Source organism: Protomyctophum bolini, assembly GCF_963924005.1.
Source record: "Protomyctophum bolini genome assembly, chromosome: 14".
NCBI lineage: Eukaryota > Metazoa > Chordata > Actinopteri > Myctophiformes > Myctophidae > Protomyctophum > Protomyctophum bolini.
In genome coordinates this window covers 28063959-28088497 of record NC_137875.1, presented here as the reverse complement: position 1 = coordinate 28088497, position 24539 = coordinate 28063959, and the positions used below count along the sequence as shown (strand labels likewise).

At 42.5% G+C, this 24539-nt stretch overlaps 1 protein-coding gene across 1 annotated transcript in view; it reads left to right on the top strand.

The window, feature by feature from the left end:
- The first annotated feature begins 4970 nt into the window (after window positions 1-4970).
- LOC308327878 (E3 ubiquitin-protein ligase pellino homolog 1) overlaps window positions 4971-24539 on the top strand; it is a 55379-nt gene continuing 35810 nt past the window's right edge. Inside the window, exon 1 of the mRNA XM_080781484.1 lies at window positions 4971-5432. The gene's annotated coding sequence lies outside the window, so the exon portion shown is untranslated. The remainder of the gene's footprint in view (window positions 5433-24539) is intronic.

Genomic DNA, 24539 nt, shown 5'->3' with positions numbered 1-24539 from the left:
CTCACGGCACCTGACCTGAAACACTGAAGACGCCGAAAAACAAGTCTTCAAATAACCACTTGGGATTTATGAGTGATGCTTGCAGTGTGTGTTTATTTTGAATGTGTGTATGCTCGCTCGCGCTGCGTGCATGCATGCATGTAAGTTAATAAAATTAACCTTCATTGATCCCCGGAGGGCAATTCAGGTGTCATAGCAGCAACAGCAACAAGGCTGAAACATGGGGATATGGGAAACCAATCATAAATACAAAATATTCATCTTAAATATCTGCAATGTGTCTGAATTCATGTGCAGTCTATCAAGAAATATAGGCCTTTGTATAGGCCTACAGTCCATGTACTGTATGAATCCAATTATAGAATTATAATGGAACATTGCGTTAGACTCAGCATATGCAATGATATTTTATATTCTAAAATTCTAATGCTTTTGCTAACTTAAAGCTATACAAATGTCTGCCTGCAGAAGACTGAATTGCCTAATTTACGCAAGACATGATCAGCATTTTTTCAACACCTGTCAGTTAAATATGCTATGTCCACAACTAAGGCCTACACACACACACACACACACACACACACACACACACACACACACACACACACACACACACACACACTTTGAACACACATGTGATTCATCTGGTGCAGTCGGTCCCGTTGTGCCCGGCAGCACGGTTTGTGATATGCTAAACATTCTGTAAACATTACACGGTGCATGGTTACCATCACCATGGCAGCATGACAACAGCACTCGGCCCGGGCCCCCTCAACCCTGGGACGTTATTTAATGTTTGGTTAAGCATGAGCAGCGCATGTTTCTAGCCTCTCCTCTCTGCGCTCTCAACGCGCCTTGCGCACAACCCGGAGGAGCGCGAACCCAGCTGTTGCTATGTTTTGGTGTTATCGCACAACAACAACAGGAGGATAGAATTCTCCCTAGAACAGTCTGCCCTTAGCACAATTCCACACAGTTCATGCTGTCCACTTGTTCACATCACATGGGCGAAGGGGAGAGACCAGATCAGATGATTGGTGAGATTAACGGGCCTTCCCATTGCGTCAAGCAAATTCATCAAGTCACGAGTAGAGGTTGAGGGGGTCAGGTCAAATGCAGGACACATGGGGCACAACTCCAACATTTGATAGCCAGTATGACCAGTTTAAAAGTGTGACACTTAGCATGATTGATCAAGGTATCAATGGCTTTAAAGTATAACGGTGCCTGTCACAGGGATATTGCAGGTTTTCATATTGCAGTCTAATTATAATTCTGACAAAACATTTACTACAATGTAAACTCCTGAGATTTACTTTAAGTCTGAGAGTGTGCAAATGTCAGAGTGAAATGAATGCTAAGGATTTTACTGTGTACACAACCGTTACCAACAACACAGTATATTTTCTTATCGACAGCCATTCCAGTCAACGTACTCCCTTAGCAAGTCATTGAACTTGTACAGGGTCATGCTGTTCACTGAATTGATCAACACCTGCATGCCTGCAGGGTCATGGTGCCAGACCACTAGCCTGGAAACCAGACAAATCTGCCAGTGCAAAAAATAAAATGCCAGGCTACCACACCGCAACAATGAATAGAAAGATATCTAAAAGCTCCTGCAGGCAATGTAGACTCTACTTCACCTAAATGCCTGAAATATAAAGATAAACACTGAACAACGAACGATCACAATTTCTTTGGAAGAAAACGTTGTTTTGAAACACTTCAAATAGAGCAGGTTTGATGTAGGCCTACCATTAAGTTGTTATTGAAGCTGCTCTCCAGGGTACATCTAGTTCAAGTTCAAGATCCGTTTTCTGCCAAACAGCCAGGCTCGGCACAGATGACAAATCACACTCACATTCACTGCACACAAACCTCAAACATAGTAACAGAAAGACATGACAAAGTGGTACGGTAGCACAGTCAGTGGTGGAAAAAGTATTCTGATTTTTTTACTTAAGTAAAAGTAACAACACATTTTTTAAATACTCTTTTACAAGTAAAAGTCCTGTATTCACATTTACTTGAGTAAATGTACCACAATATTGGCATCAAAATATACTTAAATTACCAAACGTAAAGGTGCTCATTATGCAGAATATGTTCCAAGCATATATTCTGCTTGAGACATCAAAATATAATTATATTATATTTCAACATTTCTAGAGAATTTGTCAAAAATCTGAAAGCTCAAAAACGTCACAACAAAAGTGTAAAACAGGGTTCAAGTGGTTAATGTCTGTTTGTTAATAAGAATGTAATTCTGAAAAGTAATTATAATTAGTAACTAAAGTTTTCAAATAATTGTAGTGCATTATTTGCCTCTGACATGTAGAAGTATGAATGATCAAGTACTTGAGAATTGTACTTAAGTACAGTACTTGAGTAAATGTACTAGTTACCTTCCAACACTGCACGCAGTTACAATATAAATCCAGGTTCACAGAATCGTACACTTATTTGTACATTTCATTCAATGACTCACATGCGCACACACACAGGCATGTGCTTTGAGTAGCCATGTACCTGAAGAACCGCTCTAAAATATGGCTGCAGAGAAATGTAATTTGACCACTTGGACCACATGTCTCCTGAGTTGCATTTGTCATAATTTCCTGACTCTTCACACAGAAGTGCAGCCCATTGGCTCTTGGAAAGAGGAGCGTTTTGTCAAAACATCCATCATGAAGTGGAGGGGCTGGCGCGTTTTTGGCCTCTGGAATCAAAGGAAGGCGTGTCTACGACTTCCAACCCTGGAGACATCCAGCAGAGCTGTTGGTGTTGTAACCATAGCGACATAAACAGGGGGAACAACCTCGATTCAAGTGTAGATTACATAAAATGTGTGGCGTGTGTGAGGATTAGGTAAGGGTTGCGTTGTGTGTGTGTGTGTGTGTGTGTGTGTGTGTGTGTGTGTGTGTGTGCGCATGCTTTGCAAATTGGTTTGTGCTTGTGTGCACACACCTAGTCACCTACTATTCTGTGTGTGCATGTGGGTAATGGGTATGTGTTGTTTGTATACACAGATCACACACCCATGCAACCAGTGGTGGACAGTAATTACCGGTTTAAGGACATTTATTTGAGTTACTACACTAATTTCAAAGACAAATATTGTAGCCTACTTTTGTCTTCACTACATTTCTAGTAAGGGAAAAAGTACATCATGAATTAACCACTCAAGCCCCATTTCAAATAGTGAAAATTGCCAATCTAAAAGCTCATCGCTATTTTTACTAATGCTACTTTCTAATTGGTACTCTAAGCAATGCCATGCACTGACTTTTTAATAACAAGCACTGCAGTACTTCAACTCAAGTACACATTTGACAGAGTAACTGTCCTTTACTCATTTGTATAGTCAAGTCATATTTGACCATAGGTCACCAGGAGTATAGTTTGACTTAAGGTCTGGGGTTGAGTATACCTTTGTCCACCGCTGAGTATTATCACAACGATAAAGTAAGACGTTCATTCAATAACCTGTGAGGCGTCCTGAAAAACATAAACATCCACAGTAAGTCTGAACCACAAACTACTGTAGCGTTCCAGTATGTCAGCAGGCCAGTGTTTTATGACCAAGCGAAAGTGTTTCATTTACGACATCACAGCAGTGCAAAAAGAATCCTCTTTCTCTCTCTCTGTGTGTGTGTGTGTGTGTGTGTGTGTGTGTGTGTGTGTGTGTGTGTGTGTGTGTGTGTGTGTGTGTGTGTGTGTGTGTGTGTGTGTGTGTGTGTGTGTATGTATGTGTGTGTGTGTGTGTGTGTGTGTGTGTGTGTGTGTGTGTGCGCGCGCGTGTGTGTGCGTGCGTGCGTGCGGGTGTGTGTGTGTGTATGTATGTAGTGGGAGATGAGACTTCTTCCTGATGACATTGAGTGGAAAATCCAAGTGGAGCCAAGAGCATATTAAATAAAAAGTTAACTTTAACCTGTGGGCAAGCTGGTAACCTAATCTCTCTTTCACACTCACACACACACACACACACACACACACACACACACACACACACACACACACACACACACACACACACACACACACACACACACACGTACACACACACACACACACACACACACACACACACACACACACACACACACACACACACACACGTACACAAACGTACACACGCACACACTGTTGTGATTAATAAGAATGAGACGGACAGGTTACAATTTACAAGCAAGCTGGATATCAATTTTAGAGAGAGAGAGAGGGAGGAGCAAGAGGGAGAGAGAGAGAGGTCTGTATAGCTAAATGGACAGACCATATCATTACAGCTGTCACCGTGCATGGGTTCCATTCTCACCAGCAAGCAGTGTAAATGCATGTGCACAGTAATATGCACTGCTCTGATCTTTCAACCCACAAAGTTATGAAAGAACGCCACTCTGTGAATGAATTCCACAGATTTACCACAGCGCTGACTCTGGGGTGAAAGCAGTGAGCAATGCAAATAAAACATATTGTTACATAATACATTTCCTTTGGCTTTTTTTTATCAAACATTTTTGTATGTGTGAATGCATGTGTGTCTTGCACATGACACACATGCAGTGGTGGAAAGACTTTTTATTTAATTATTTTACTTTAAGTAAAAATAGCAGCAGTGCCACTAATGTAAACGTTTGTTTGTTTATTTCATACACACACACACATAGCAGTTTACAAAACTTAAATATGTTAGTGTATTAAACGTTTGCCTCTGAGACGTAGCCTAGTGGGCGTGGCATAGAATGATAAAATATGGAAATGCTCAAATAAAGTAAACGTGCGCGCGTGTGGGTGCGTGTGTGCCTGCGCTTGCGAGTGCGCTCGACCGCTCGTCCGAGCGTAGTTCACTGCCACTGGTCGATGGCTGCGTATCGAGACTCCAGCGTCCAGAATCCTTTGCGGCGACGTCAGCCTGTGTGTGCGTGTGTGTGTGTGCGTGTGTGTGTGTGTGTGTGTTGTATCCAGTGTACACTCCTCCAGCGGCCAGAACGAGTGAGCTGTGTTTATGTTCAGATGCTTTCAACAAAGGACAGCGGAGATTGAGAACATAGAGACTGTCCCGTTTGACCAACAAAAAAAATCAAACAAACAAAAAAAACTGTGGATATTTATATATTTTTTACCAGATGGTGCAAATTCACAACTTGACAGGGGGAGGACAGGACTATCAGCAACCCTCCGCTTGCGTTCTCTGCGTGTGTGTCGTTTTTGTAAACCAAGGTTGAAGGTTGGAAATTCTTCACAAATTTGCCTTTGTGTGTGTGGGGGTCTATGTGTAAACGAGTGTGTGTTCGCGAGAGCCTGCTAGCCTCGCCAAGTTGGAAAGCCAGCTGCTGGGTTCAATTGGTTGCATTGAGGAGACAATTGCTGTTTGAGCCACATATCGGATAGGAGAAAGAAGAGCTCATCCTTCCATCCCTGCTGTGACTGTGAGTATACACTACCGCTGTGACTACACGCTACAAGCCCAGTCCACTCTGCCCAATAATAGCAATACTACTAAATGTGTGTGTAGCAGGCAGCCGCTAGCCAGACAGCACTTCATCAGCGGTGTATTGTTCCCAACGTCACCTTTGTCCCCAACATGTGCCTTTGCGACGACGAGAAATCATCATGTGCTGTGATGTACAGTACACATATATTCTGGCTATGGTCTATTTTACTACAGCAATGCATTATGTCAATGTCTAACCCTCGGAAGATAAGTCATCAGTGATCAGTCATAAGTAACAGTGCTGCTGAGCGTGTCTCTCTCTCACCACACACACACACACACACACACACACACACACACACACACACACATATACAAGGCTAATTTCTTAACCTTCTCTAATCTCTTTAGAAATCAAAAGAGAATGACTCCGAGCAACGTGTGTGTGTGTGTGTGTGTGTGTGTGTGTGTGTGTGAGAGAGAGAGAGAGAGAGAGAGAGAGAGAGAGAGATAGATAGATGCAGGTATTAGTTTACATGTACACTAGTTTCAGTCTTTGTGTCTGTTGACCTGGGGTGGGTTGTGAAACGGAACATTGCCTGATAAGGAATTAACTAGCAAAGCAAATGCAGAGACTCTTGCCATTACTTGATTGCCAATTCATGCTTCCCTTTCCTGCCTCTGTCTGTCCTTCATTTTCTCCTATTTCTCACCCAGATTATCTTTCTATCTCTGTCTGTTGCTCACCTACATGTGTGTAATATAAAAATAAACCTAATTGATTTGTCATAAGTTAACTGTTTTAGTTTAACTGTTTCAGCCAAGTCATTGGATTGTCACAAGTACTGTAGTCAATAGTCAGTAATAGTCGGACTCCCTAATGTGTTTAATAATGGACTAGCTCTTCCTCCCCTGAAGTGATGAGCAAGTTGAGCAACTAACATGTTTTTGTTTCTCTATAAGCCCATGGATGTTAAATGTCTGTTTATGATGCACTTACATTTCACTTATACTTAGATTTCTTTTATATCACACTGATTCACACCCCATGCACTCCTGGTAACTTTCACCAGAAAAAAAGGGTTTTAAATCTATTAGTTCCATTCCATTAACTGTTGCAGCGATAGCATCTTTGTCTCTCTCTGTTTCTCATCCAAATTCTGTCTCTGTCTCCCTCTCTGTCTCTAGCTCTCTCTCTCTCTGCGACTTTGTCTCAATGTCTCTTGTTCAGTCCCGCGCTGATGTGATAAGCCATGCTGATAGTGATCTCAGTCAGACTTCCTTTGCCCCTGTTGGAAATGTCATGATGAAAGCAGAGACCCATTAACTCAATCTCCGCCTCACTGTGATTACTCACAGGGAGACCACAGGCCTGTCAGTATGGAGGACTCCATCACTAACATGATCAGAGTGGGAAATTAACACCAGTCATCAGCCCAGCAATGGTAACATTGGGCTGGTTTCTTTACACATTGGCTGGCTGAGAAGATAAGCATTACAGCCACCAGTATTGCTAAGGTTAGACTGTTTTACTTCCAAATTGTTACTCAATCTGGCTAAATTCTGTTAAACTATGACCTGTGGTTAATACGTTTGTCTTGTCCACAGACACCACACCAGTATAGTGTTGCCTATTATTCTAATTTCTATTCATAAGATTATATTTGCGAAATTATACTTGGTTGAAGCAGCCATGTTTGTAGTGGACAAAAGGTAGTGTCCTGCACTGATGATGATGATCTGTGATTAGACTTCATCAGTAGGATATTCGTCACCACATGGAGATGTCTGGCAGAGATTGTTTGACTAGTTTTAATAGGGAAATTCCTGTATCAGCCTACCTGGTTATAACACTACTACCTCCTATAATGGCCTTATTCAGGGCAGAGGAAGATAAATTAGAAAAGGGTGCACCTCGGAGCACAGATAGTAGGCCACTGGCCTACTGTACCTAGGGTTTTATCAGATGTAGGGTGCAGCTGGCAAGACTTGATGAAGCTGCAGAGGGACATCTTTTGTATGACATGGCACCATTGTTTTGTGTTTTTGTCAGAAGTTAGAAGTGCTTTTGGAGGAGCACTCTATCGAGGCCCCTCAACATGTGATTCAAATCTGGGGTTGATTGGATTTTTCATTCATGAGATAATGGCATTTTTGTGCACGCGCTAGCAAGCGATCGCCGATTGAAATAAACTATTTAATATGTAGGCCTATTTATATCATTTTATTCTATTTGCTTGCATAATGGGGAGGTTTTAGTGTTGTCATAATTATGCATTTACCTTGCAAAAGTTAATGAATCCATCGCCCATTGTTATCCAACTCGGTTGACTGCTTCAGACAGAACATCTGACACCCACTATAGGCTACTAGTTAGCTAGCCTGGGAAGCATTCCTTTACGGGTTTATGATCCGGTCGGGAGCGGATGGTAATTTACGTCATGTTGTAGTCACTGATTTCTGATTACTGAGTCACTGTGATCATCATTTTAGCCAATAAAATCAAAAACTCGTAGTTTTGCTGATTTTTGAAATTCAAAATAAAATGTGAGTGTACTTTCCAGAGACTATTTAGCATCTGTATACCTTTTCTATTTGGGTGTTACAGGGAGTTGTGTCATGATCCAAGAAACCCAGGGACATTTTTATTGTATGACCTACAGGCCAAGAGTTATAGACAAACACAAAAAGCAACCTGTTCTTCCTTGACCTATACTGGGACTGCATGTGCATGAAAAGTTCGACGAGTTTTGATCGATCCACCAGAGATCAGTCTGAGATTAGCTATGCACAGATAGATGGACACACACGCCGTGCACACGCACAGACAATGACATGGGCAAAAACATATTCTCCACCTCTGCATGTGTATACAGTACAGTGAATTTGCTTGTGTTCACTGTATGCCTTTATACCATGCATTGCGTGTGTGTGTGTTTTGTCTCGTCTCAGTTTCAGGCAGGAAATCGGAGCTACTGGGCTCAGACGCCGGGGAGCGGAGGTCTCTTATGTCTTCATGCATGGACAGAACAGGACATCTCCTCAGTCAGTAACACTGTGGAGAAACAGCAAAAAGCCTCTAAACCTCAGCTACTGTATGGCTTAGCTGTATTATCTCTTGATGAAGTGGAAAAACCTCATAATATATTTTAACCATTTAAAGTTGGTGCAGTCTATGTGGCCCTTTTCTATACTGTAGGTTTGTGGGCAGTGGGCACAAAGAAATACCAAGGGCAAACTGAAGGGCAAACTGGTACACAGTAAAATCCTCAGTGTTAATTCATCCATTGGTAACAGAGTGTACAAATATGGTTACATTTTGTATTATCTTACAGTTAAATGAAATGTACACCCCATGATTTTACAGTCTGCTGTTCCTGAAACTGAAACCAAACTGATTTGGTTATTTTTGTCTGTGAACTGAAGTGTTTTTGCTCTGCTAGTAATCTTATAGAATATAGAGCAAAGCAAATTGCCTCTGACTTTGAGTGTATAATTCGATCCTCACAAGTCAGAGTTCAAATAACACTTCACATTTTACTGTACTAACCAATCATAGGGGATGGGGAAAAGCCCCAGGTAATGGTGAGGTAAATGTTTTCATGTTTTAAACGTTTTACATAAGACCTTTCTGAAACCTCAGCTAAAACTATGTATTGCTGCTGTGTGGCTTAACAAATCGAGTGTGTGATTACTTACTTTTTTTGCTAGATATTAAGCTTTACAAGGTACTTTTGTGGTGTTTTGTGATGAACACCTCCCCAGCAATCACAGCGGAAATCACAGCAACACATGTTGGCCTTAAAAAAAAGAAAAAAGCTCAAACAAAGATTGCCTAATGAATACACATTTTCATTAGTCAGGAAGTAGTATTGAATTTGTGTCAATTTTACATGAAAGGGCAATATCTATATCACAAAAGGCTGCAATGTGAGCATTTTCTTAAATTATTTTTCTAATGCACATGGGGACATTGGAAGCTATGGCTCCCTTGAGCCATGCATGTGGCATAATATGCTATATTCCTGCATTTGCTTTTAGTAGAGATACTGAATGTGCTCAAGCAAAGCATTTTCAACTCTGCCTGTCTAAACATTCTGACATATTAGCAATGCACAGATTGGGAAATTCTGGGCCGATCCGATACTGATGTTTAAAATAACTATTTGTAGTTTTGTAGTTTTGTTTTTGTTTTTCACTACCTATATTTTTGTGCCAGGGAAACGAATCAATTGAGCGCTAAAGTCAGAAAACAAACCATATAATATGGGTATTATCTTAACAAAAGATTTTACTCCATGCTCCTTTTTTTTATGTTTATTTTTGTTGTGGCTTTCGCCTTTATTTTTTATTTTTTATAGAGGGACAGACAGTAGGCTGACAGGAAATGGGGAGAGAGATGGGGGGAAGACATGCAGTAAAGGTCGTCGGGATCGGGAGTCAAACCCACGGCAAGGTGCCTGGACCACTGAGCCATGGCCCAGGCCTTACTCCATGCTCTTGTTTTCCCTATGTTGTTGTTACATGAGTTGATTAACATATTGGAGCATGTATGCATTGTTGTTGCTTTAAACTTTACGTGTGTGAATGGCTCAAGGATGCAGGCCACCAGCGAGCTGAATTCACACCAACAGCATGCTGCCAGTGGTGATATTCATTATGTTGTGCATACTGTAAGTGTGTGTGATTGAGCGCACACGTCTGATTCGTGTTCGTCAAGAGCGCATGCTGCCATTCATGATTTTTTTTGCATGTTTCACCATCGGCACTCGGCAGTGTGTGGGAACTTGTGCGTTTTGTCTTAGACGTTGTGCACGTGGCGTGGGTTTGTTTCATCAGGGAGGGAGGCACCAGCGAGCTCTGTGCTGAGCTATAAGCCCTCCGCCCCATTGTGAGCTCGCCCGGCCTCCTCCCAGTCCACCCAGCCCTCCAGCTTAGCTTTTTAGTCTACCCTGGTCTGGTAAATGGCCTACACTACAGTTTGTAGAGGGAGAGATTGCGTTTGTCATGGAAAGTGGGTCAGACAGTTGGACACGTTTTTATGGCCTGTTTCTGTGAGGTAGGGGGAAGAAAAGAGGCATTAAAGCCGCTGAGTTTTTCCACAGTGCTACTGCGGGTGGAGTTGAGTGGAGTGGGGTGGGCTGAGGACAATGCTTTCACAGCACTCACATCACTGTGACATTCAGCAGCCCTTCATTAGCCTGTGCAGTGATTGTACACTAATACAAATGACAGGTAATAGTGCTACTAGATTGAGTAGATTCATTCATTATGTTGACTGTCTTGTAATGTCTACATGAACATGACGTGTCTAGTCTAGATAGAAATGTTTAATCAGCATCAGCATCCAGACACGTTTCTTTTTTTTGTTAGATTTGTGTAATACAAAATTAAAAGGTAACAAGACAACCCAGAATCTTCCCCAGTGAGGGGTGGTATAGGCTGGACTTTGAATTTCTCTAACTATAAACTTTCATGACAGCAGACAGCGTAAGTACAAATATAATTTATGAAAAGCTACTACAGTGAAGTCTGTTCACAGAAGTTATTGTAGGATATGTGGGGATTATCTGACGAGGTGGAGTGGGCAAAACCTTACATAATATACTAAATAATACTAAATTGTTTATATGGTCAATATAAGTAAAATAATATAGCCTTTCCACAGGAGTATCTTTTTCCAAAAATAATACAAACCGCCAATACCATATTACAAAGTTATCCCCCTCACTGGTGAAAGTTCCGGGAGGGAAAACGGGCAAGCACCGGGGTGAGTTGTCCAGTATTCAATTAAAACCACTAGACTTTACCCGTTCTGAATATATGAACACCAAATGATGTACAGTGTGGGTAATAGACCACATTACTGATTGGGAGGGAATTGGCCTGTCTCACTATAGCGCACATAGGCTACGCTATCGCAAACAACGTGGATTTATCCCCCAAAAAGCATGTTTTTGCAATAAACATTTTAAAATTCTGCATTTGCGGCGCCCCCTATGGATGAAAATGTAATTGCTTTGGGCTCCCCGTTGGTTAAACCACCCTCGACATGTGAATGGAATTTGGGGTGGATTGGACATTCCGTTGGTGATTTGTTGTAAAACAGGCCCCTCCCACTAACTTTATACTAATGCACTAATACATTAATTATGAATCAATAATTTGTGAAAAAAGGGCTTCGTTAAGACCTCCGTAATATTATGGTCAATGCCTGTGTGAAAAGTCGGAGGGATTGGTGTAGGCAGTGAGGAGCTACGACAGTGTCAGACAGACAGACATTCATTCAGACATTGAGTGAATCATCTGAGTGAATTATAGTATGATATGATGATATGATCAGTTAATTATATTATGATGATGATATGTAAATATCCACATGCTTCAGTATGTCACCCATAGCCCGGGGAGCTACAGTGAGCCACAGTGATGTCATGACATACTTTTTATTTGTGTTTTTTCTATTCACTTGGTCATTAGAACCAGTTCTGCTTTCCGGAAACATCGCGAAAAAAAGTTATTGCCATTTTTGTATACCACACCATGGACAACCAATATAAGGCAACATTTCTTCATAATTTAAGTAGCATGTGACATGTCAAACTAGGGGTTTTTCATGATTCTGAATCTATTCCAAGCATTAGTTTTGCATGAAAAACATGTCTTGGCCTACATTCGGCCATATTCACTTGCCCAAATGTTCTGACCTCATCACATTTGTGATGACGGCTATGGCCGTTTTTAGGCCAAGGAGTGTTTTTTGTGCAAAAGTAATGTTTGGAATGGATTCAGAATCATGAAAAGCCCCTAGTTTGACATGTCACATTGCTACTTAAAGCATGATGAAATTTCTAGGTGTGGTATACAAAAATGGCCATAACCTTTTTTCCCGATGTTTCCGGCAGAGCAGACCTCTCATTCTGTGGACCTTAATGACCAAATGAATGGATAAAACACAAATAAAAAGTATGTCATGACCTGCAGGTCCTTTTTCTGGGTGACTGAAAGAAGGGATATTTTACACAGCGCAAAGATGTCCCGTTACTGTGAATAGACGTGGTCAAATGAGGAGACTGTAGCCCTCATCAAAATATGGTTAGACGAGCACATTAATCAATTGCTTAAGGAAACACATTAGACACTGCAGTGTAGCCTACATAATATTCTGTCTGTCTGTCTGTCTGCCTGTCTGCCTGTCACTGTGTGTGGGGATCTGAGTGGAGACTCATTTTGTTTAAATATAAAATACTTAAACTTATACAAAAATAAATAAACATATGTTTAGCTCAGCATGATCTATAAACTGTATAGCTAACATAACATATGCATAATAATGCTATATGATGATCGGATCATCAATGGGAGTACAGATAAACTTTGGATCATTTTGCACCAAAAGAACACGCACACAACACACACACACACACACACACACACACACACACACACACACACACACACACACTCTGACGTACAGCAGCACCTCCTCCTTAGCCTATTGGTGTGCGCTCCTACCGGTTTTGTTTGTTCTGAAGCATAGAGTCAAGCCATCCATCCAGAGTTATGATGAATCATCACCTTATAACCTTTGATTCTGTGATTTTCTTTTTATATATTTAATTATATATGATATATTATATTTAATAAATACCCTTTGTTTTGTGGTTTTTCTATTTTTTTCTTTCTTCACAGAATGAAAGGTTTTATGGTCATGTTTTTGGCATTTTTATTCCTTTTTTTGTGGAACAACAAAATGGACACCACTGCTATGCCCTAGCACCCAGTGCACCCACATGATAATAATAAGGAATTGATATAAGCCCTAAGGCTATTGTTTATCTGGGTAACAACAAGCTTTATATATTTCAGATGAACACAAACAATCTGATTTGTGAGAGTAGGGGAGAAAAAAGGAGAACACAGTTAAAGAGCGAGACAGGCATTAATCTCCGTCTTCCTCCGTCTCTATCACTCTATCCTTCTTGGTTTGTTCCCTTCTTCAGTTACAGTGTTTCAAAGTACACTGGAGAGTTTGTCCTGCCTGTACCTAGGTTGGACAACCAGAGAGGAAAAAACTGGTATATACAGTGAGTCCGTTCATCTCCCTGAAAAGTTGTTAGGGAGTTCCATTGCTCTACTTGGCGTGTTTATGACTTTAACGGTAAGTCAGACGATTTCATGAATAGAACCTTATTTGGAGTATTTAGAGTTGGGTGTGAAAAAAATAAAAATAAATGGTGTCAGCTAACATAAATGCATTGACACCGGCAAAGTTTTTCTGAAAACGAGGTTTTCAAGTAGAATATGACCTCCAGCTGACAGACGGTCACCTGTTGAAGAGGCAGGTGGAGCTGACAAACGTTCTAGAAGGGCAGCTTAAAGGTATACCAGAATTTGCATGGTGACCTTTGTTAACGTCTCAGCATTCCCACCCAGTCTGACAATAGGGCTTGGAACCTAAAAACAAGAAATGATGACAGTCAGATTTGTCTGGTGAAACAAGCACTGTCTCCATCCACCCAATATTATTATTATTATTATTATTATTACTATTATTTTTTTGTAACGTGTATATGTTATATATATATATGTTTCTGTGTCACAACCTCGCGGCCGTTGTTTGTGTTCATTTCCGACGTTCTGTTCGTGGTTCAATCAATGTCTTTTATTGTGGCTTTCCTGCTGCCATGCAGTTAGCTCATTAGCAGCTGTTGTCGCTTCGAACTGCGGTCTTAGATTGGCTGCGTTGGACACCAAAATGTGGTGTCCAAAATGCGGAAGTGCAAACGAACGCTTAATGTTAAACCCCAGCTCCACAGGGATTCCTCGTCATAACTCCAGGGGTCCGCCTGCAGTCCCACATCTTACCACTAGGGCCCAGTGCTTCAACGTTGGAGAGCCTCACTGGGGGCTTGGGTGCGGGTCAGGGCTTAGGAGGCAGCCAACCATGACTAGGTCTGTACTACGTGATTGGCTACACGAGTGGTGGAGACTCCCATTGGCTTAGGCGACGTTTCAGACTATACCATTGGCTTAGTAGGGGCAGTCAATCATGACTAGGTCGCTAATAAAAACGGGCCTGTCACCTGAAAAAAATACACCCCCAGAAGACAAAAGTTTGAAGTCTGTAAGTTTCACCCTTCCATTGTGCATGGCTGCTCTCAGCATTCTGCTGCCAGGCCACTAAGTTCCCTTTATTTAAGCTTACTGCTACTGTAGATGTCTTTCCAAGGAACATATGGAACTATTGAGGTTAAACATGAAAGTGAAACAAACCATGGCGTTTCACACTTTCCCTTGTTCAGTACTTAATGCTTGCTGGAAGTTTTGTTGTGTTACCAAAGACGTTTGGAGGAAGTGTGTCTATCTGTGTTTATTATCTGTCTATCTAGAATAGATAACACTGCTGAACTACTATGCAGTGTCTGTTTGTGAGGTGCACCTGAAAGTGGTCTGACTGGCCTCATATTCTTACACACGCAAACACGCACACAATTTCAGACAGGCCTATGAAGCCATTTTCCCCCCAATCATGCATGATTGCCATTTCCTGCTTCACATTAGACGCCTTCCTGTGTTGAATAAGTTTACAGGCACACACACAGTCTGAAACCAGTTTGTAACATATCCAGAGAGGCAGAGACTGCCCTTAGGTGTGTTTGTTGCATATTTTTGGCCTACCTGTCAATAAGCAAGGCGAGGTCAAAGGTCCTGTCAATAAGCAAGGTGAGGTCAAATGTCATTGTCGGGATACATTGGCATCATGACGTCACACCATTGAAAGTATCGTGTGTGTGTGTGCGTGTGACTGTGTGTGTGTGTGTGTGTGTGTGTGGGTGTATATACTTGTGTGCATGAATGGCCACATGACGTATGCTTTGCTTTCATGTCTCCATTGCATTCCTGGCTGCGGGTGTATTACACATGTCCACACGTGTGTGTGTGTGCGTGTGTGTGTGTGAGACTGTTGCTGTAATAACCCAGTAAACCCACTGAGCTAAGCATTTTTCAGGCTATTGGACGTCTAAAATACGTCTACATGGCTAGGCTAAAACCGGCTTAAAAGTGAACGTTTTAGTGACATTTCAATGGCTATATTTAACATATTTATATTTAGACGCCTAAAAAACTGCTAATCAACATCTTAGCTAAGCCTAGACGGAGCCTATGCTTTCACTTTTCGACCAGTTATAACAATAGCCGACTATGGCTTACTGAGAAGGTGTGTAGTGTATGTGTAACCTACATAATTGGTATGTGTGCACACGCCAGCCAGTATTCGTCCCACTGCATCATTGATGAGGCTGTAATTTTAAACGCAACCCCTCTTCTCTCCTTCCTGTCTCCCCATCTGTCATGGGTTAGCCGCCTAGCCCATGCCCTAGCTTACCGGAAAACCAGCAGTCCAGCAGTCTGCAGAGACGGCACAGCACAGCACCGCACAACCCTTTGTATTGGAAACCAAATGTGATACTCTTATGCTCTGTGCATTCTGTTCTTAGCTGTCACAGTGGCTTCAGTCCTGTCGGGGAATGTTGTGACAGTGGCACTGGTTACCAGTGGTTTCTTGGGTGACGCTGCCATGTTTATCCTCTTAAAAATCAAAAAGCCAATTCTACACAGTAACCCTATTAATCCTTAAAAAGAGATTAAAATATCGCCCTCAAATGGACCTGTAACTGTGACTTATAGTATAGAAGACAGAGAGACTTTGACTCTTCCAACATGGAGGTGTGGATGTTACAATCACTCGTTGTGGTTCTGGTGTGAACAACTGAACACAGCATGCCAGCCCTCTATTGGCCAAGGCCCATATCTCCAAAAATGGATCATGTACTGTAAGGAAGCCGTCTCTGCTTTGTTAAACAATGCTGTAGTGCTTAGAGAGCCAAGAACATTTGTCTGAGAGAAAGCGAGGATCATGTGTGACACTGTACACAAGGATTCGAACCCATAATGCACAATGCAGTGTGCACTGTGCAAACGACTTCACTGATGCAATTGTGTTATATTGCCAAATACAGGTGCACTGAAAGTCTGAGTCTCAGCGGGCCACCAACCAGTGCAAACCAGTCATCTCTTGGGCTGGGATCCAGTTATGCGCTGCCTTTGGCTCTGAATGATGACTCTCGTTGTCGTGGGAACGACACTTGGCGCTCCTGGATGGTATGCCAATGCCAGTATCATGTCGTCCACGGCAACTGGCAACCTGTTAAATTGAGCTAATCTAATTCTCAGCAGGAATTTGACAGTGAAGTCTCCAGTCTGCCTTTGAGAAAGTGTAGAGGCATAACATTAGGGAAGTGGTGGTAGCACGAAGGTTGACGTTGTAAAATGTGTGTGTATGTTCTGTTTGTGTGCAATACGATGTATTTTTGTTTAGTTCTTTAAAGAATCTAGTCAATCTACAATGAGATGCAAACCCTGCATGCTACCAACACTGCAGCCATGGTGCACTCTGTAAAGAAATTGACTAAGATGCAATTATCGGGCCTTCTACTGCTATATTCTATATCCGTTAAATATTCAGCTCCAGTTCACCGACCCTTCATATCCTCAAGTCCTTTTCCTGACCTGCTTCAGATATTTCATGTCTTCCCGTTTATAGCCGCTGAGTGTGCGCCTTAGTTACATTGCAACCCCTCCTCAGGTCAAGTGCTTGGCCCGGGGCCCGGGCAAATCATTCTAATAGAGCCAGATATCGACAGCTTTCCTTTCCACGTCACAATTACAAAGTTGAAGTTCCTTTTATGGCCACTCACTAAGACTTGATATTGGCTACGTTGGGTACACCGTCTACATTCATTGGCATTAGAGTTAAATTAACACAGGATCTTATTGGGCAGGCATTTTATTTGGTGGCATTCACATACATAAGGCTACTGTACTGACCAATGTGCATGTTTCCTCTGGCTATACATGATGTTACACCTCCCTTGTATCATAGCCATGTTGTGAAAATGTTTCTTGAGGTGCGATGAGTCTGAATTTGCTGGAAAGTCGCAAATTCAAATCGGGTCACATGAAAGACGTATTCGTTGAAAGTTGAAATATTCTTACTTGAGTGAAGAATTTGCATTAATGATGATAAACTTGTGTGAGTGGATTTTTGGTTCCATCAACTGATTGTTGTAGATCGGCTGTAGATTTAAAACATTTTCAAATGGTCCCCCCCAAAAAGATATTCTATTGTGGATTATTCCATTATTAATTATTGATCGATGAAATCAATTATTTCCAGTAACTGTTACACCCGTAAAACTGAATCGACTTGAATGATTTCCAATGAACCCCACAAACAGAGAAATGAATGGAATGGGATCATTAGTATTTCCTGTCCGTCTCCTTTTTGTTGTTGTCGTTGTCTCTAGTTTCTCGGGTCTATCTAGTGTAGACTAACATGTGCTTGGGGCTAATGTTTCCATCCATTGAGTGGTATATATTATCGGCTAGACCACACACATAGTGATGGTCACCTCCAGGGACTAGGAACACGAGGAGAGTGAGGGTAGGCCTGGCTGTGATCTGGGGCTCTGGGACATCCTGTCTGCGTCCACATATCTTAGCTCTATTTAGATCTCACTGGAATAGAGTGTGTGTGTGTGTGTGTGTGTGTGTGTGTAGGACTGTCACCATTACAACATTTAAGTTTTATTGTCATACAAAAGAATTGTGATTAACGATTTAATTGTGTTTTTTAGGCATTGAACATTGGGACGCAAAAATATGTTTTGTTTGGCTTTTAGGGCGTCGTTAACATTTCCTGCCACACCCGTCTTCTGACAAGTTCAAAAGGTTATCTCTTACCTGCCATGCCCGTCTTCTGACAAGTTCAAAAGGTTATCTCTTACCTGCCATGCCCGTCTTCTGACAAGTTCAAAAGGTTATCTCTTACCTGCCATGCCCGTCTTCTGACAAGTTCAAAAGGTTATCTCTTACCTGCCATGCCCGTCTTGCGACGGGTAACGACCCCTGTTTACGGCTCTTACGGCACCCGCCCATGACCTGAACGGCATAATCCTCTGATTTGGTGTGATGAGATAAAGTATGCTAGCGCACAGGTCCTTCTCTGAGTGAGAGTGAGACCAACACAAATTGCTTTTTGTTCCCCCGGGATGCATCGCATCATGACTTTAACTTTTACATAACGGATAAGTATTTGCCTTACCAAAGTACACATGCACATACACATACGGTATACAAAAAAGCACAACACATGCACATGTGGTGTGCGTGACTTTAAATAGTCTCACACAGATACAGTACACTATCAAATACAAGCACACTATAAAGTGTGTACTGTACACAAACGTATGTAAATAAGGAAAACGATATGCACACCCCAGTTTCAGAATACGGTGCTGGACCCAAAAAATGACTGAATGAAGATAAAAGTGGAATGGAAGTTCTGCTCCCCGTATTTCAACCTAAATATAACAACGTTTCGCCCCTCCGGGCTTTCTCACAAACATAACCACTAAACCACCACACAAACACACACTCTTATCAAACTATCTCTCTTTCTTTCTCCCTCTCTCTCACAACACACACACACACACACACACACACACACACACACACACACACAGTCGTTGTCTGATATCTTCTCTCAATGGTGTATTCCGGGAATTCACGCTCGGCTACCTATTGATAATGCCGTCTTATCTGTCTGTGTACACACAGTGAGTCCGCATCCCACCTCTGCTTTATGGGCCTCCATTCACGGCACATTAATCCCCCTCTATCGCCGCATCAGCTGTGAATTTACCCATCATAAAGTCCTCCATGCATACACAGTGAACTCCTCTGTGTTAATGAAACTGTGTGCAAAATATAACCTGTGCGTGCGTGCGTGTGTGCGCGCTATGCAACTATGTGCTGTGGGTTTGTTTTGGAAAGGACGTGCTACCACCAATCTGAGAGACCGTGCTTGAATTCGCAGATTTCGCACCCCAGTCTCAGCTATCGAAATAGAAAGGAGCAGGTTATGACAAGGTGCTCCCGAATCAATTAATCTCATTGTTGACACGGTTGGCTGGATTGTAGATCATCTGCATGACGGCTCTGACCTTTTCCAAGAAGTCGTTGCAAAGCTGCTGCTCTGGAGATAGATGGGCAGACATGGCGTCAGGGCTACAGTGTGCCCATGTGGCCTCTAGTGCAGTGGTTCCCAAATTTGTTCATGTCAAAGACTCCCAAATTGACACTGGACCCCCATTTGAAAAGATATGGCAGAGACCCCCATAAGAGAAGATTTTTACGGCTCTAGCAGTGATTCTCAACCCGTTTAATTTCAAGGACCCCCAGTTTGACATGCACGGACCCCCATTTAATGGAATTTCTATCTCTGGGACCCCCAATTTATATTGTAAAACCAATGTTAATTTAACTCTGAGAGTTTTGTATATCTATTTGTACACTCTCAGAGTTACAGACCCATAATGGTCCATTTGGTTCCAAACTATCATTTACCTGGGGACCCCCTGGAACTCCCTCAAGGACCCCTGGGGGTCCCCGGACCCCACTTTGGGAATCACTGTTCTAGTGCTCATGTACTGTAGAATGGCACATGTGCACGTGAGACTGCTTAAGTATCGAAGTACTGAACAAGTACAAATACCTCAAAATGTACAGTACTTTAGTAAATGTACACACATCTGCTCGGGTTTCCCAGAGCTCCCAGACTCCCACGCCACATGGAAACCTGGATCAAAGGTACCCGCTTCCTTTAGTTACTGTAGTTGGCATTATGGCCTGCAGTCTGGCAGCTGGGAGCAGCTTGTGTTTGTGTGAGGGCTTTTATCCCGTAAGACATGGGGGCCCATAACTGTGTTTAAAGTGGTTCAAATTTAAAATGACACAGGTGCTTTCCCGGCTTAAATGGGTTAAGTAGTAGATTAAAAGATGTGGGATGGGGTCTAAGTTCATTCTCTATTTTACAGTCAGATTCTATGTGATTCTGCTGTGGGTGGAGGAAGATTGTGCAAGCTTAAGAATGTTCCTATTCTGTATTTCCAGGATTTATTGTCACAATGGGATTATGGGATACGTGATTTTTTTTTTTGCATAGAATATTAACTTCCATCCCGCACAAGACGAAGATCACTTACTCACACACACACACACACACACACACACACACACACACACACACACACACACACACACACACGCACGCGTGCACACACACACACACACACACACACACACACACACACACACACACACACACACAATGGAGAGAGATACTCAAAGGAGTTTAATAGAAGATGGAAGGAAATGGCTCTGTAGAAGAAGGAATTTTACCATCCAGTTTAACATACTGGTATACTCTGTCCTGAGCCCTCTTGCAGCCAGTGCTGTCACGATTACACATTTAAGCTGACGATTAATTGTTATAATTTGTATATAAATATACAAAGAAATCACTGACACACACACTTAATATATTCTTTATTTCCCAAAAAATTACAACGTAGCGGAATTGGCTTACAACACATCACTTTGTGACGTGTTGTAAGCTTGTAGATCTGCTATTTCTTCTTAAAGAAAAATACAAATAAAAAGTATCATGGACATTTTTCAACATGGAAACGATTGACTATTACGCATGCTCAAATAATTGCGATTAGGCGATTATGTAATAATTGTGACAGGCCTACTTTCAACCATCCACCCTTTTACACCAATCTTCATCTACAGTATCCATCCACTCCACCCCACCTCAGTATCCGTCCACCCCACCCTCCATCTATCTATCCGCCCTGTGCTCCAGCTATTCCTCCACCCCAGCACCCTCCATCTATCCGTCCATCTATAATGGAAGGGTGGTGGCACTCGGGTCATTCGGAACCGTGGCACAATTTTGAGACAGATTAAATGTTTTAAATGATGATGAATATACAGTGAATGTTATGTTATTAATAACTACTAACACATGCAGTACATTTCAATGCTAATACAACGCTATTTCTCTGTGCAGATATTGAATAAATATTTAGCATTCATTTTAAATATCACTATTTGTGATTGCAAGACAGCTCATCATGACATACGTAGCTCAACACCATCGCGACCATAGTTTGGTCAAACTCATTGATCAGTCGTATGTTAGATATTCTGTTTAACCTTATTAGTTATTATAATGAATTACACCCTTTAGTGAAAAGCATTACCAGGACAGATGTGTGCCTTCTTGGGTAAACAAGAGTACAATACATCATATAAGTAAATTATTAATTTTATGAGAATACTCGAAGAGAGAAATCAGGTCAAATGCACATCCTTACCATCTATCCCTGTGCCCACCCTCCATTTATCCTTCCATTCACCCCACCTTCCATCCATCCACGACCACACAGATCAATTTTCGAGTCATTGGGCATCTAATCTTCTCCACATGCAAACCAATCCCCCTCCACTGATCCCTCCATGCAACCTGACACACTGGAGAGTGAAGACTGGACCAGGGGCGTCGGTAAGCAACCTTGCATGTGGACGGGCACACCACACACACACACACACACACACACACACACACACACACACACACACACACACACACACACACACACACACACACACACACACACACAATAACACATACAGTATATGGATCGGTATCATGCATTGTCTGAAAAGGAAGAACAAAAACAGATGGACTATAGACTGAGACTCACACACACACACACACACACACACACACACACACACACACACACACACACACAGAGACACACACTTAACTTGTTACTGTGCTATGTCTATTAAAGTGAATGTTGTTTTTTAGCTCTGTGATGAGGATGAGTGTGGGCTGTTTACAGGCTGTCCGCTCCCTTTTCCGTCCAACCATTAAACCTCCAGCGTGATGTGCTGCATAACGCTCCAATTTAGAGACAGTTACTTTGGAAAAGCCATGAAAGGCATTCCAAGAAATTTCCCAATTTTCCCAATTGCCCAACCATTTCCCTCTCCCCTGTCTCCCCCTCTTTTTGTCAAACCATTAAACGGATGAATTTTGAAAGGATGGTGGGTTTTGATCATTGTTATTTTGTGACATTGCCCTGACACGTAGCCTATTTATTAATTAACGTTGCAGACTCGCAGTGCGGTTCACCTAAGTGCCACACCTCACGGCCCTCCAGTTGAGTCTGTCAATGTCGTGTGACACTGCAGAGTTCGCCAATTAGCAGAGCATCTTCATATATAGTTGGTTATTTAAACTGGCGTTCCTCTCACTCTTTACAGACCTCACAGTTTATGCAAATCTCTTATTTATGCAGATATCGTGCCAGCTCTCACTGGAGGTCAAGAGTTAGTAATTATAGCCACTCTTGTGAATGGGGAGAGTAATAGTTTGACACTGAGTGATTGGCTCTCACTGGCATCTAGCATATAGGTTGCTTGCAGTGCAGTGCTCGTTTTTCCAAATAAGTGGACGTGGTAGTCTAGTCTGTCATTTTGAGCTGAGGAACCTGTGGTCTGTCTCTGCTAAGCAGAGGCTGGCTGGTCCTTTGGCTGACCAGTTAGCTGGAGACTTGCTGGCTGTTTCTTGCCTAATGGTTGCCTAATAAGTTGGATGTCCTGCTGAATAATTTGTCAGCTGGATAGCTGCCTGGCTGGCTGAAGACTTTCTTTGCCTGTCTTGCTGAAGATGTGTGGGTCGGTTGGCTTTCCTACCAAGCAGCTGGTGTTTGTCTCAGGAAGCAGGGCAGTCTGATTGGGGCCACTGACGTGGCTTTCGCTTTTCTCTCTCCTAACTCACTCATAGTATCTCTCTCTCTCTCTCTCTCTGTCCTCCCCCCTCTCTGTCCTCCCCCATGATGCTGCATTCAGTGACAGGGTTCTATTTATGTCTGAAGCAGAAACTGCTGGCTAGCTCAACCACCCCTGGCACAACGTCTTTTTCCTCCCATTTTTCTGCCATGATTTTGTTTCCCCTTTCATCCCCTAACTGAGAGTCAAACACTTCTTAAATGAGTGTGATCGGACTTTTCCGAGCTCTTAATTTGCCTCTTTAATCACAAACACGTCGCTCCACCCTTACAGCAAGGCATGGCCTCTGACTGAGGTTGCATTGTGGTCGTTTGAAACGGGTTCTGGTGCCGAGAGGCTCTTTTTATTATGTCAAGATAGACCTTTGGCCCGGAGAGTGGGTGCCCTCAACCCTCGCAGATTAGAGGCCTTTAAATGTGGAGTTTGTTGGGCTGTGAACAGTGGCTCCCTGTGCACTGCAGCTTCTCTGCAGTCTGTTTGAGTGAATGAATGTGCAGTCCGTGTCTAGTTTTTTTCACCTATATTTATCCAGGGAATGTTGCCTGAGCACAGACGCTCTTTTACCATAACACCTTGCTTTACATCCATTCGTCCACTGCATATATTCATACCTTGGAGCTGCCCAGTGCAACCACAGACAAGCCTGTTGATTGAGCAATATAAGAGCCTTGCCCAAGGGCGCCTCAATGGTAAATGCAGAGGGAAGGGAGGATGTTTGTCATTTAATTCTCCTGTCCCTTCGCAGATCTTCCCAGGTAAGCCGTGGATTTTAGCCGGCAGCGTGTATAGCGAAAAACCAAAGCACCCCCTCGTCACACTCACCAGGACCCCGGGTCATATCCCAAGAGACTTTCACTGTTATTCCAATGGGGATTTGACTGACTGACCTCAGCAATGATCGAGCTGCTCACTGAACCTGATCAGTGTCAAGGATACAAGCTGCCATTTCTCTCGTGTTGAACTCTGAGACTTTAAGCCTGTGTCCTGTTTGGAAAAGGAGGTTAAGTGCTTTGAGTTCCTCTTTGGGTGGGAAGCTTTTACAAAGGGACCGTTTGTCGAAAGAGGTGAGGTCAGCATGATTTTGACCATGGGCTAGCTCAGCTGAGCGCTCAGCCCCCTGCTGTCTCACTTTCTGCGACTTCCCTGCATTTCATATCTTTGCCTTTTGTACAGTATATTTCTGTACCTGCTGGAATGCCTTGTGACATAACGTGGTTGTGTATGTGTGCTGTCCAAGAACTCTGATCACAGGAACTGTGATTAAATACATTCTTATAGCGTAGGTGACCCTGAAATCATTGCCAATCCTCTAGCTGCTGAGTTATAC